The following is a 14818-nucleotide window of genomic DNA, read 5'->3' on the forward strand; positions in this document are numbered from 1 at the left end:
CCTCTCTACCCGGCGCTCTTGGTGGAGCCCGGCTCGCTGCAGGCAGAAGAGGCAGACGCTGACCTGCCCAGCACATCTCCTGCCCCAGCAGCTCCCACGGACACCCAGCCAGCAGCTGCTGCCCTGGCTGGAGCTCCAGAGTGCCACATGAGTCCCACTGGCCAGGCACAAGAGGTGGCAAAGGCAGCAGCTTCTGCTGCCTCTGGTGCACAGGTGGCAGCAGCAGAGAGCCGGGCAGCGGCCCTTCACAGCCCCTGCTGCCCCCCCAGCCCACTGGCCAGGCAGCGGGAAGATATCGCAGGGTCAGCAGAGGTACAGGGCGAGGAGGGGTCCTGCTCCAAGGAGCTCAGCTCTGCCTGCAGTGGGTCAAGCCTGTCCACAGAGTGGGCTGACGACAAAGAGCTGAGGTACAGCACTGAGGAGGAGAGCACCTCAGGGTCCCTGTCATCCGAGTCATGGCTAGAAGACACAGAGGTCTGCAAGGCTGGCTGTGGAAGTGAGCGGCGTAGTGCCCCTCCCACATGAAGCCTGGGCAGAAGACCAAGAGCTGAGCTGGAGTAGTGATGAAGAGAGTGCCTCAGGGTCCCTCGTATGCAAGTCACGGGCAGAATCCTGCACAACCACAGAGGATGGTCTGGATCAGCCGCAGGAAACCCTGATCTGCCCATATAACGTGAAACCCCTGCTCTATAACAGGGGCACAGGCACAGAATCAGAAGGAGGAAGCCTGTCCCAAATAGAAGAGGCAGGGAGAGGTTTCAGGGAACTGGAGGCTGACACGGGGACCACTCGGAGGGAGGAGGAATTACTGAAGAGGGACAGGCAGTTGTTTGAGTGTCTGCAAGGCCTGCGCTCAGCTGCAGCCGTCCCCGTGCAGCGGCTGTCCCCCTTCAGGAGGGCGCTCAGGGCCCTGCGCAGGGCGTTCCGGAGCCTCAGATGCCTCATTCCGCTGCTCCAGCCGTAGAGGCCGTCCCACCATGGCTCCATGCTGCCAATGGAACCACACCCACAGAGGCAAAGCAAGACCCACAGCAAGTCAGGGTTCTGGTGACAGTAACCCTGACTAAGACATTGACATCTCCTACAGTGACCTGGACAAGACGATCGAGGGCACCCTCAGTCATTTGGCAGATGACACCAAGCTCAGTGGCAGTGTCGATCTGCTGGAGGGCCAGGAGGCTCCTGACTGAGGGGCCATTGTAGCTGCTGCCCCAAGGATTGGAGGAGCAAAACTCCTCCACTAGGAGAATTAAGGGAGTTCAATTCTGTAGGGGAAGTTAGGGGTAGATGTTCCTAGTGCTCTCTACTAGAATTTTCGATAAGAGGATATAGAAGTGTTAATATAGCTACTGCCTCAAGAATGTGAGGAATAAAGATAGGAGAATTAAGAGAGTTAAATTCTGTAGGTGAAAGTAGGGGAAGATCGTAGTAGTGCTCCCTGCTAGTATTTAAGATAACAGGAGAAGGGCCCTCTCACGGCTTCTGTTCTTGTTTAATTAATAAATTACAAGCTGGGGCTCAGCATAGGCAGTAACATAAGAAAGACAAGTGTTGAAGCTAGAGAGCTGTGAAGCTTTAAACTGGACATTAGATTGCAAAGAAAAGGAGTAGGAAGTTCTTTTTGTTTCTGAGAGATAATCTTATTCAGCACTTGGTCTGGAATATGTTCCTCTGTACACTAGTTTGAAAACAAAACAGTTGAGGCACCAAGTAAGAGTAACAATTTAATAGGGAAAGTAAAGAAAAGGGGAAAAAAAACCAAAAGAAAACACTGGTTCAAAGTGACAGAGTCAGGATACAACCTGACACTCTGCTAGTCAGGGTGGTGGTAGCAGTCTGATAAAATGGTGGCTGCAGTTGTCCTGAAATGGTGCATGTGGTTCTGTTGAAGCAGTGATCCTGTAGAAAGGGTCTGCTTTTCCTCAGAAGGTCCAATGGCAGCTATGTAGCTCCTGTCCTCTGGAAATCCAGTGGAAAGGGTGTCTGTGGTATTTGGAATCTCAGATTAAATGCAGCATGGAATGCTTGGTTCCTCCCTCTGGGTGGACCCATCTTACAATGGGATGCTGAGTCATGAGGCCAGGCATTGATGGGCTCATTAACAGAAGCTAGTCCAAAGGGAGGAGGCAAGGAAACACTGCCCCACCTGGTTTCAACAGCTCGTGAGAATAGAATGTACTTGTGAGGAGTGAGACAACTCTTGGTTCTTAATTAAAATAATTAAAAACAATTTGTTAAAAGAACAATCAGCAAAAAATCCCAAAAACCTGCAAGTACAAAAGAATTGTAAAGCCGAAAAAACCACGGGTCTGCAGTGATTAGAGACCTTGTTGTCCGAACCGGCTCAAAAGTCCCAAAGCAGAGACCTTACAACGCTGGGGTGACTTCAGCTCGCCCGAAGTCAGAATGTTAAACTACCTTTTGAAAGAGGTGCTCCCAGCATCAGGCTTCATCAGCAGCTCATCTGAGGTGAAAATGGCACCTCTGAGCTGGTGTCCAGCAGTTTTATAAAGTCTGGGTCTCGCCCATGAGCGCCCAGTGTCCAGCCTCCGTGGTGCTGGATGATTGGTGGTGTCTTGAGGTGAGGTAATCTCAGTTGGCCAATGGCTCGTTGTTATTTAGGGGAAAGATGTCATTGGCTCCAAAGGCAGGAAAGGTCCTCATTAATATTCCAGGTTGCCAAGGTGCTGAGTTGCAGGCCAATGGCCAGGTTCTACAAATAGGTCCCTGTCAGATAGAAGGTCTCCTTTTTGGCAAAGCTTAAAACTCACTCAAAACTTACAAAGGTTAAGAACACTTGGTAAAAGGTTTAAAGCTGGGCTTTAAGTATCTCAGAGAACTCTTAAAAACAGGGTAATTAATTTGGACACATAAGACATTGTGGCTTTTTACACTTTAGGGACTAAAGAGGGGAACAAACTTGTGGAACTTTATTAACAAGGGATTTTTAACGAGGAATTATGTAAAACACTTTAATCAACTAATCAGGGGAATAACTTTGGAACTTAGTAACTCTTAACTGGCTTGATGGGTAATTTGAATAAACAATAATTAAACAATTAACAATTAAAAGTCGAAAACACTTAATATGCAAAGACCAACACTCCATTTCATGTATGACATACTGCAACCCAGGACACTGTGGAATATGTTCCTTAGGCAGTGGAGCTGTAGCTCAGAACACGTTAGATGTAGATAAGATGATTTCATTGAAATAAAATGATTGAATAAAGTGATTGAATTGATAAATCAGAAGTGCTTGTTGTTTTTATTGCGCTGCAGTCGTTGATCTGGGGGGAAATGCTGGAGCCCGAAGCCTTTTGGTTCTGGGGCGTTGCAGGGTGTGCTGGGTGGGGCAGAGGAGAAAGGCGCTGCCTGGGCCGGGAGGGATGCGGGGACAGCAAGTCCTTGTGACTCCTGGGGCACAGGGCGGTTGTTTGATGCAAAAGCCCCTTTTTTGGGTGCAGTTCTCCTCGCCGAGAGCTGCCCTGGTGCAGGGATGATTCTGTAGGATCTCTGCAGGAAGGAGTGCTCTCAGCCATGGCAAGGAGATGTGGCACAAGTCCCTGTTGTGCAGGGGAGCAGCTCCCAGGCCGTTTTGTGGAACTCCTTGTGAGGCACACAGGCATTTTGCTGCCAGGACATTGGATCCCACTCGCTGGGGCAGGTGCCCCCAGAGGTGCTGCAGCACTAAAATGCAGTTGCCAGTGCAGCTCTTGCTGCCTCAGTGAAAATCTCCTGAGACAAGGAGCCTGGCAGGACACATGCTTGGCAACAGCCAGTGTGCAGCTGAAACCTCCAGGATGGCCCAGAGTGCCACGCTGGACACTGCCTGTCCTTGGGGTTCAGAGCAAAGCAGATGCTTGGTGTGTCTGTGCAGGGTGCGGCTCCTGCTTGCTCCCAAATGAGCAATTGCCAGGAGATGTGTGCAGAGCTGCCTGGGCTCCCTGAGCAGGCCTGGCAGGGGCTGCAGCACGTGGGGTGGGCAACGCAGCCTTGCGAGGCTGTGAATGTCTTGGTGCTCGCCCAGAGGGGGAATGGTGTGGGCTGAAAGGCTCCGTGTTTGCCAGGCTGTTGCAAAGGAAAACGGAGAATCCTCCTGAACTCGGGCAAAGGGGACCTGCAGCCCACTGAGGCGGCTGCTGAGCACCTCCTGCACCAATCCTTCTTTCCCGTGCATTTCCCAGCCTGGTCCATGTGCCCAATTTCCAGTGCCCAACAGGAGCTCCTGTACTGATCATCTGAATTTCCTCCACGTCACCAGAGTTTTGCATCTGAAGCAGAGAGTCCTGTTCAGTCTCACAACTGCTCCTCCTTTTAAACTCCCTGCCCTGCCTGGAGCTCTTGGCTGAGGCATTCATGCAGTCAGCTGTGACCAACTGGAGTGAAGCCAAGCACCAGTTACTTTATTACTTTTTATTCCTCTCTGCGTCAATAATTTTGCTGATTTGGTGTCATTGCAGTGTTTGGACGGTGCTGGGCCCTGGTTGGCACCAACCTTTCTGCTCGGTTTCTCTGGAGCAGTGTGTGTGGAAGGTGTAAGGTGGTAAGGAACGATGCCAGTGCAGATTCCTGAACACAGGGACGGTACAGAGAAGCAACTGAAGTGCCACAGAAATGGCCGCGGTGGTTTGGATTGATGTAAATTATTATTTGGAATGAATTCTGAGTGGCTGACAAAACTGCACCTTTTTGATCACAAAACCTTACAAAAGTGCTGGTAAACCTTACGTTTTTCCAAAAACAGGATTAGTGAATGTAGCCTGCAATCCTCAGCAAGTACACTTGTCCACGAGCTCTCAAGCAGTTAGGCACTCTTGGCCCTTGAAAAGTCCCTGTGAGTGCGAAACAAAGCTATTTGAGTTGTTGCTTTCTGTATCAGATGCAGCATAACTGTATTGTAGATATCATGGCATCATGGAATGATGTGGGGTTGAAGAGACTTTAAAACTCATCCTGTGCCATGGGCAGGGACACCTTCCACTAGCCCAGGCTGTTCCAAGTCCTGTCCAGCCTTGCCTTGGACACTTCCAGGGATCCAGAGGCAGCCACAGCTTCTCTGGGCAACTGGTGCCAGGGTCTCCCTAGCCTCACAGCAGAGGATTTCTTCCCAATATTCCATCTAAATCTCCATGTCATAAAGTAGATTTCACAATCTGTCCTTTGCAGTGGTAGTATCTCACACCTTGTGCTTTTTGTCCTTTTCCAAGACAGCTTTATTTCATTTGGGTAAGGAAAAACACAAAGGAGGACATTCAGCCTGGGAACCGTTCTGTCCCCATTCCATGGCCTTGCTGCACAGACCTCAGGTCAGATGGGACAACCTCCATTCCTCAGCTCGTGTGGTGTGCTCAGAGCTGAGGGGGAACACTGCAGCTTCTCCACTGGTGCAGCAAACAGGAAGTTTTGGAGCTGGCCTCTTTCCCTACCAGCCCATCTCTATGAAGAGATATTTAAACCAATTCTTGTTTTAAATATGTCTGTCTCCTTGTGTCACTGGACTGTCACAACACCTCCCAGATGTAAGTCTTTGTGATTACAGCTGAATACTGAGTTTCTAGATTCATCCTTTGCAGAGCGACTATTTCCTCACCAAGAAGGGAAGCATCTGCCCTTGCTGAAGGTGCCAGAAGAGTTCAGGTTTCCGACTTCTTTTGAAAAGGGCTGAAGAATATGCCATAAACTGCCTTTTTAATATGTATATCTCTAGCAAAAGAACACTTTCACACTTCTTTCCTTAGCAGCAGCAGTTCAAATGCAGACACTGCAGAAAGGGAAAAAAAAGAAGTATATTGTGAGACTATAGAAAAATTGCAGGGGAAAGCAGGGTTTAGATCACTGAAGGCTGGCATGGTGAGTGAACCTAAATGTTTCCCTGTTTCTTGCTCACTGGATAAATATTTAAGTTTAAAGTCAGGGGAAACTTATTCTTAAGGGTGAAAAAAAGCAAACTCTGAAAGGGTTTTGACAATGTAAAATATCCTCTCCCAAGCTAGCTGATATAAAGAATGCAGCCTTTTTACATGCCTGGACGAGTTTTAAAAATGACTCAATAGATTGTAGAATTCAGCACATTTTCTTCCCAATTATTTTTGAAGAGATTCTGACAAATGTTTTCTAAAGGAGGAATGGCAGACTGTCTATTTTATTTTAGTTTTATGGTACTTTTATTTTTATCCTGTCATGAGAAGCAAATGGCAGAGCTATGATTAGGATGAGCCATGTAAGAGGGCTCAATCTGCACAATTTATAGTGCAGCTTGCTTTAATCTGTCAGGGAACGTGTGTTATATTGCCTTTCAATAGAGGAGAGAGCTCTGGCTATATATGTTAATAAATTCCAGCCAGACAGTCCTAAAAGATGCCAACAATTGCTGGAAGTACTTGGAGCAGAGACTGTCTGCATTATTGAATCCTTGGAGGATGCTTTTGGATACTGTGGATTTCTTGAGCAAAAAGCAGACAAACAAAGAAAGCCGCCAGCAATTCTGCTACTCCAAAACCCTTTGGGAAAAATATTCAAAATGTAGTTACAATGATACTTTTATTAATTAGGTTTTTAAAATTTACCAGCCTGATAAAAACACAGTGATTATTATTATTACCAGTGATTTCAACAGTTTTGGGTTGTTGTTGTTTTTTTTTTTTCCTATTTTTTTATCTTTCCTCTTCCCAGTTTTGAATTTATATGTATGCTGTGAAACCCCTGAAGCTGTGATCCAAATCACAATGCAGGTTTGTTTGTATATGTTTAGTAAATCTGAAAATCCTCATTTGACATGGGGTGTTTCCCCCTGTTTATTTATGGTTTTTATTGGATTGCCACTGCCATCTATTTCCAAATCTTCCCCTTCCTGATGGATTGATTTCCTGTGCTGAGGTGAATGTGATAGGAAAATTAGACGAAGTATTTGCACTGATAGCTTCTGGGTTTGGATTGTACAACAAGCTTTGAAAGTTGAATAACAGGATTCTTGAAATGCTACGGAAAATAATTGAAAGTTCTTAAAAAAAAAAAAGAGGGCTTTTCACATTGTTCTCCCTGGCTGTTTTCACAGTGGAAGTTGCAAGAAAAAAGTCACAGGTGTCAACACTGAATGTTACTCTAATCCCAGAGGAGAAGAAAGAACCTCTTCTGGTTAAGGTTAAGAAAATGAAATTTATGATCTTTTCCAGAAAAGGCAAAGGATTTGCTTTAAGTAGTGGAATAGATAAAAAACCAAAGCACACATGGCATTATTGCAGCCATGCAGTCCAAATTCACATTTAAACCTGGATAAGGATTCAGAAAGACTTCATGACAGGCACAGGGAAGCAATAATAGAAAAAAAAAATATAATCTCACATTCACCAGAAAATCAAAGGTGCAATGTTGGTACAGCAAGTGCTCAAATCTCCTATGTCAGATTATCCTCTGAGAGTCTAAAAAGCCAGAAAAATTGGACTCAAAAGAGCTGTAAACACATTTTTTCCTGAAAGAATAGGATTGCCTTTCTGGACCTGTGAAATAGTTCCATTGATTAAGTATTCTTCATATTCTAGATGAATTTTTTAGAAATGTTTCCCTGATCAGTGGGATTATGGCCTTTCATAATTCAGAATCTGTGCTGATGTTTTGGTTTCATCATAGAATCATGGAATGGTTTGGAATGGAAGGGACCTCAAAGCCCACCCAGTGCACCCCCTGTTCAGACTGTTTTAATAAAAGATTGTCTAACAATTTAATAGAGAACAACTCGGTGCAGAATGTGTTTTTATGGGGGGCTGTGGAAGTACTACGGAATGATTACAACCTCTGGTAAGAACTTGGGATTCGTTATAAAAAGTTATAGCTTTTACAGTCATTTCTGCCAAGCCTGGCTGGTATCATCACTGCTGTATCATAGCAGAGGCTGCAAAGAGTAACTAAAACACTGGGAAAATAGAGATGCAGCCCCAAAGCCCCTGGACTTCATTTGCTGTCAGTGTCCATTGCACTTCCACATCTTGACACATCTTCCCGCTAATGAGCAAGAACAAAGTTTACAGGCATTGCTCATTAGAATGCAGAGCCCAGTTCTCATTTGCACAAAGCCCAGGGTACATTTTTGCCCTTAACAGTTCTTAAGGTGCTCTCTGTCAGCTGGTCACATAAAATGAGGGAAGAGAAGGGAAAGTGCGCCTTCCACTAATTGAACAAAGGGACGAGTTTAAAATGGGTAAAAGCAACAATGCACTGAATTCCCAGAGGCACCTGCCTGAATGGAGGCAGTTCCTTGGGAGCACTGCCTTCTCTCTGCTCCTCTCTGCTGCTGGCTTTTTCCACTTCCCTAAGGAAAATTTATAATATCTTCAAATTATAACTCTATACCTCTTGGCACTTCCAGCCAGCCTGTAAAAAGAAATTAAAATAGAATATGCAGAAGGAATATAAACCCTCTTGATTCAGATCTTAACTAAATCTCCAATTAGAAGTTACAAAAACAGTTCCCCTGAAGGTGAGTTAGTCTGTAATTGTCTTATTGCAGTTGTCAGGGACTTCTCCCCTCTCCATCTAAATTCTTAACAGGGTGGAGGGTTTGGGGCTTTCAAAAACTAATAGAGATCAGGCAAGCTGAGCAGTGTCACTGTCACTTTGTCACCAGGTATGCTCAGTGTTTCACCCGAGCCTCAGCCAGATGCTGAGGGTGGGAGTTGTACCCTTCACTGGATGTATCAACATCTTTCATGTAGCATGAAAAACTCACCAAATATGGTATTCATTGTACCCAAATTTCATTATTTGGGAGCCAAACTCATCACATCTGGGGCTGGTGACTCACAGGGAGCTTCCCTGCATGTTGTTACTGTAATTCTAGCAGTAATATCTCTTTTCTAGGAGTTGGTGTGGGATGTAACTGACTTGTCTTCAAGTTTTCCTTCCCTTCTCATGCTCTTTTTTCAAGACAAAAGCGTTCACTAATGATTACTTTTAATGGAGGTTTCTTTTTACTAAATTAATTACACGCTATTAAGATGAATTCTTAAAAAACCCAGAGTTTTTGAGTTTGACACACTTTGTGTAACTTTCCACAACACAATCAGTGTTGCATCTCAGAGAAAATACTTGGCTGTATTTCCTTTTTAAACAAAACCAGGACTTTTCTTGGGTCACATTTTAAGTCAGTTTACTGGAACCAAGCCATTTTACTTGATCCATTTATTCATTTCATTTCATTTCATTTCATTTCACTTCATTTTACTACTTGCTTACCTGCTGAAATACAGTCTATCATTTCTGGTCTTTACTGGCTTCATAATAATTATGTAACATATTACAAGCTAAAGATTTTGTCTTAAGCTTATGACTTAAGAAAATAATTAAAACACTGCTTTTTGTCTGAATGAGGCAAAAGGATATCGGATAAGAATCACGTAATTTCCAACGAAAGGAAGCAGTATGAGGATCTTAAGATCACTAAGAAAAAATAAGAAAATGAGGAGGAATAGAAGAAAATTACTTTATCATTAGAAAATAAATGCTTCCCATATTGATCTGGTTTTGCACAAATACACAATTCATATTGCCAAAAAGATCAGGTACATTTCAGACTTGTATCTTTGCAACATACACAGGGAACAATTACTCTTTGTACAAAACCAGCAAGGTGTATAAACTAATTTACTGCCTCAATGCCTGTAATTAATGTTTCCCAACTCAGCTCAGGTCATACAGACCACATTACACCTGTAATTCCCCCAGGTCATTGGTAGTACATCACTACAGAGCTGCTCAAAACCATTTCCAGGCTGTGTTTTCTCTCCAGAAAGCGAAGATTGCCGATCCTGCTGTTTCCCTGGAGGATTGCAACATCACCAACACTATAAATTCTGTAAAGACTGTGTAATTTGACAAAGAATTAAGCAAATTACAGGAGAAGTTGGAGAAATGATGGTAGGAGGAAAACAGTGCATTATTTCATCTCCCAGAGGGTGGGGTTAGATGGGATACTGGACAGCAATTCCTCCCTGGGAGGGTGGGGAGGCCCTGGCACGGGGAGGCCCTGGCACAGGGTGCCCAGAGCAGCTGTGGCTGCCCCTGGATCCCTGGAAGTGTCCAAGGCCAGGTTGGAGCAGCCTGGGCTAGTGGAAGGTGTCCCTGCCATGGCAGGGAGTGGCACTGGATGGGCTTTGAGGTCCCTCCCAATCCAAACCATTCTGGATTCTGTGAGACCAGGGTGTCAATGTCTGTGTGACACAGAAATTCTTGTAAGAATTGAGCAGGAACATGCAGCCATGCTCCTTCCAATGAGGCCTGGCATGGTGAGGAGCTGGGATTTGTCAGGGGGACACTGCACAAGCCAGGAAAGTCTTGCGTGTCATCAAACACCCCCTTGGGCCTGGAAGGAAATCTCTATCAAGTGGTCCTTTCTCTTTTCTCCCCCATTCATCCCACATCTCATTAGCCCTCCCACAGTTGGAGTTGTGAATATCCCTGCTCAGTCTCTGCACTTTTCCTTTGAACATTGGCTATGAGAGACAAATGATCCTGCATTAATTCCAGTGTAATGTGCTCTCATTGGAATGTAGTCCTGCATAGGTTTTAAAATTCCTTCAGCGGATGCAGGAGCTCATTATCCATCTTCCTTTGCAGCTCGAGCACACGTGGCTGGGGTATTGCTCTATTAATCATGAGAACCCGAAAGCCTGTCTTGATTTAAGAACCCTGAACTCTCCATTAAACTAATTTCTGTCTGTCAGTCATAACATTAATGATATGATTAACACATGTTAAAGTAACATTAAAGGCTCTGATTTCAACTTGGAAATGAGAGGACGTGTGTACAGAAGGGCTTTTTCTTGGCTTTTGTCTCGTGGAAGTTTTGCTGATTATTGTAAATATTTTGCTAGTGGCTATAAGGGAAGAAAAGACATTTCCAGCCCAAAAGCGATCAACAGAATTGTATTGTGATAAGAAATGGGTGGTTTAATATTCAGGTGTCTAAGTGCAGTTAGAAAGAGTATTTTTAATATGACATAAAATCCAATTCTAATTTCTCTTTGAAAGTAAATTTTGACATTAAATAATAATGTAAAAAGATCTGTGTTCTTATTGGCATATGGACAGCATAATATTCCCAGATGTTTCTATGGAAATCCTGGCTGAAGCCATATTCTACATTTATTGCATGTATTTACTGTATATATTAAATATATAAATCATATTTTTAGTGCAGATATTGCATAAATGACAATTTTACGAAAGCATGGAGAGAGGGAAATATGTCACACACTGTTGCATGGAATATGGTGAGTTTTTATTCTAGGCCTGGATTTGATTTTTTAGACTTTTACACATTAATCCAATTTTTGCAGTAATTTAAACAATTGAAATGTTTTTGCTCAATCTGGAGGAAAATAAAAATGGAGAAAGTATTTAGAAAGAGATGCAAACAGAATGTAAGCCATTGAAGTGGTACAGATAGTGGTGAAACAGCTGATGAAATTAGGTCCTTAAATATCTTCAGGAATCCAATGAATTTCTCAAAGGCAAAGGAATAATTCACATTGAATCCAAACACAGAGCCTAAGCACATCACAGGTAGAACTCAGGTCCTTTGGAAGGCAAAGGTAAAATTAGATTTCCTTGGAGCCAAGGTCACAAAGCTGATCTTTCCTTCAGGGCCAATCCCCAAAGAAGATTTTGTTGTTCTGCTGCTTCAGTTGGTTAAAGTTTTTCTACAGTGATACGTAGCCCAGTAACTTGCAGTAAGCCAATTCTGCTATTATTTTACCAATAATTGGAATTTTCATAGAATCCTTTATGTTGGAAAAGACCTCGTGAATCATCAGGCCCAACCATTAAGCCAGAACTGCCAAGCCCCCACTAAACCATTCCCTAAATAATGACATTTTAGGATGCTGCACTTGGCACAATGCAGCGATCACATCCCATAAACACCCGGTGAGAGCTCGGCTGCTGGGCAAGCAACATTTTAGGCAGAACAGCTGAATTTTGTTGGCTAAAATTCTCTTTGCCCATTCTCTCTATTAGTGAGTATAAATTCAGGGAAATAACTTTTTTTACCCCTTGTACAGAATTATGGAATTATAGAATGGTTTGGGTTGGAAGGGACCTTAAAGATCACTTCGTTCCACCCCCTGCCATGGGCAGGGACACCTTCCACTAGCCCAGGGTGCTCCAAGCCCCATCCATCCTGGCCTTGGACACTTCCAGGGATCCAGGGACAGCCACAGCTTCTCTGGGCACCCTGTGCCGGGGCCTGCCCACCCTCACACCCCTTCTTCCCAATATCCCATCCATCCCTGCCCTCTGGCAGTGGGAAGCCATTCCCTGTGTCCTGTCCCTCCATCCCTTGTCCCAAGTCCCTCTCCAGCTCTCCTGGAGCCCCTTTAGGCCCTGGAAGGGGCTCTGAGCTCTCCCTGGAGCCTTCCCTTCTCCAGGTGAACATCTCCAGCTCTCCCAGCCTGGCTCCAGAGCAGAGGGGCTCCAGCCCTGGGAGCAGCTCCAGGGCTTCCTCTGGACTCTCTCCAGCAGCTCCCTCCTGTGCTGGGCCCCCAGAGCTGGATGCAGCAGGTGGGGTCTCAGGTGGGCAGAGCAGAGGGGGACAATCCTCTCCCTGGAGGGCTCCCCACACCTTTCATCCACCTGAACCCCCAGGTGCTTCTCCACAGGGCTGCTCTCAATTACATCCTCTCCCAGCCTGTGCTCCTGTCTGGGATTGCTCCAAGTCATGTGCAGCATCAGCTTGAATTCATGTTGAGTTCCATGAGGAGTTTTTTGTTATGGTAGGAGTTTTTGGATGGTGCCAGAAAAGGACATAAAGTCAGCTCTTTGAAGAGCAGAGTGATTCCTAGTGATTATTCCAGCTTTTATCCCTCTGGGCACACAGATCTGGAGATTCCTTTCACTCTCAGAGGAGCCAATATCTTGGAAAATGTTGTGTCAAGGAGTTATTTTTGGAATGGACCTGGGCCTCCTCCCTGATTAGAAGATGTACTGTTCACCTCTGCTGGCTTTCTTTAGGTGCAGTTCAAAGTGCTGGGATTCCAAACTCTTCTGTTGCATTGCAGTTGAAGCCCCACCGCTCGCTGTGCTTGCATTAGAGTGGTTGTGCTCCCTTTCCTCCAGGCTGAAAGAGAAGTTCCTGTTATCTGTGGTGCTCAGACACTTCCCCTTAGTGTTCAAATATTCCAGGCATAATTGCTTCTACACAGACTTGTACACAGGCTGCAAGAGAGGACTTCAAACACTGCTAAAGGACTTAAGAGTTTTCCTGGGAAGCATATCCTCATCTCTTTGTTTGCTTTTAGACCTTCAAACTCTAAATACTTTGCCTTCTACATCCCAAATGACTGCTTAAGCTGTGTTTAGTATGGGGATATTCTCCATCACTCTCCTTATTCCCGTTGTGGAGGGCAGTGATTGGGAGTATGGCTTTTGTAACATGTCCTGGAATATTAAATTCTTTCAAAACCTCAAAGCAGTTCACTTTTGATGTGAAAGAAATGTGCATCTCAGAGCTGCTTTACTGGTTTGTTTCAGCAGGGACGCTCCCCTGTGTTCGATGTGAAGCCCAAGACTGAACTGTGCTGTGCAGTAAATAAACAAATCATTCCAAAGGTTTTTCTCAGCATATGCTGGCTGCTCCTGCAGATTCCTGTGGGTTGAGGTGGAAGGCACATTTCTAGCTCAGCACCCAAAACTCTTCTTACCCCAAAGCAGGGATGGCTTTAAATATCAGGAACCTTAATTTCACTGGGCTTTTATTTTGAAATCTTTGCATTTCCTGTCCCCCACTTTGAGGAATTCAATGTTTTAAGTGGAAATCTTTAAGGGGAGATGATTAAAGGTGAACTTCCTTTTTTTTGAGTTTCTTCACGTCCTGGTACTGGGTTTACGGGCGCTCCCAGGGCTGGAGCCCCTCTGCTCTGGAGCCAGGCTGGGAGAGCTGGGGGTGTTCACCTGGAGAAGGGAAGGCTCCAGGGAGAGCTCAGAGCCCCTTCCAGGGCCTAAAGGGGCTCCAGGAGAGCTGGAGAGGGACTTGGGACAAGGGATGGAGGGACAGGACACAGGGAATGGCTTCCCACTGCCAGAGGGTAGGGTCAGATGGGACATTGGGAAGGAATTGTTCCCTGTGAGGGTGGGGAGACCCTGGCACAGGGTGCCCAGAGCAGCTGTGGCTGCCCCTGGATCCCTGGAAAGGCCACTTTGAGCAACCTGGTCCAGCTGTAGCTGTCCCTGCTCATGGCAGGGAGCTTGGACTGGACAACCTTGGAAAGGTCCCTTCAGCTCCAACTATTCTGTGAATCTGTGCTTTTCTTCTAACACACTTTAAAGGGTCAAGCTGTGAATGGAACTTGAAAGGTGACACTGCTGAACCTTTTTCTGGTGCACAGACACAGAAATTGCGTCTGAAGTGTGGAGATTCAGGTGGTTTCACCAAATAGAGGCGACTTCAGTTCAGACTGGGAGTTCTAGTAGGAGGTGTCCCTGTCCATGGGGAATGGATGAGCTTTCATGTCCCTTCCAACTCAAATAATTCCATGATTTCATGAACACTGGAATGCCTTCAGTTGCTTTATTATTTTATCATCATGCAAAGCCAGTGCTCACAGAAAAGCAGACATTTGGAAATGGAATTCCTTTAGTCATAACATACAGAATTAAGTGTTGACAACATAATGGTAAAGTCATCGAGTTTTTATCTGAAACAGAAACTCTTCTTATATTTTACTGTGTGTGTTGAGGGGAAGGTGTATTGCTATCAATTATGGCAATTTTAGTCTCGTAATACTTATCTGATGTCTGTTATTTTATTGGATCTGGAGAAAAAATA

Source organism: Corvus kubaryi, unplaced genomic scaffold (assembly GCF_017639235.1).
Source record: "Corvus kubaryi isolate FWS band 111438036 unplaced genomic scaffold, C.kubaryi_AGA036_p1.0 37361, whole genome shotgun sequence".
In the NCBI taxonomy this organism is placed as follows: domain Eukaryota; kingdom Metazoa; phylum Chordata; class Aves; order Passeriformes; family Corvidae; genus Corvus; species Corvus kubaryi.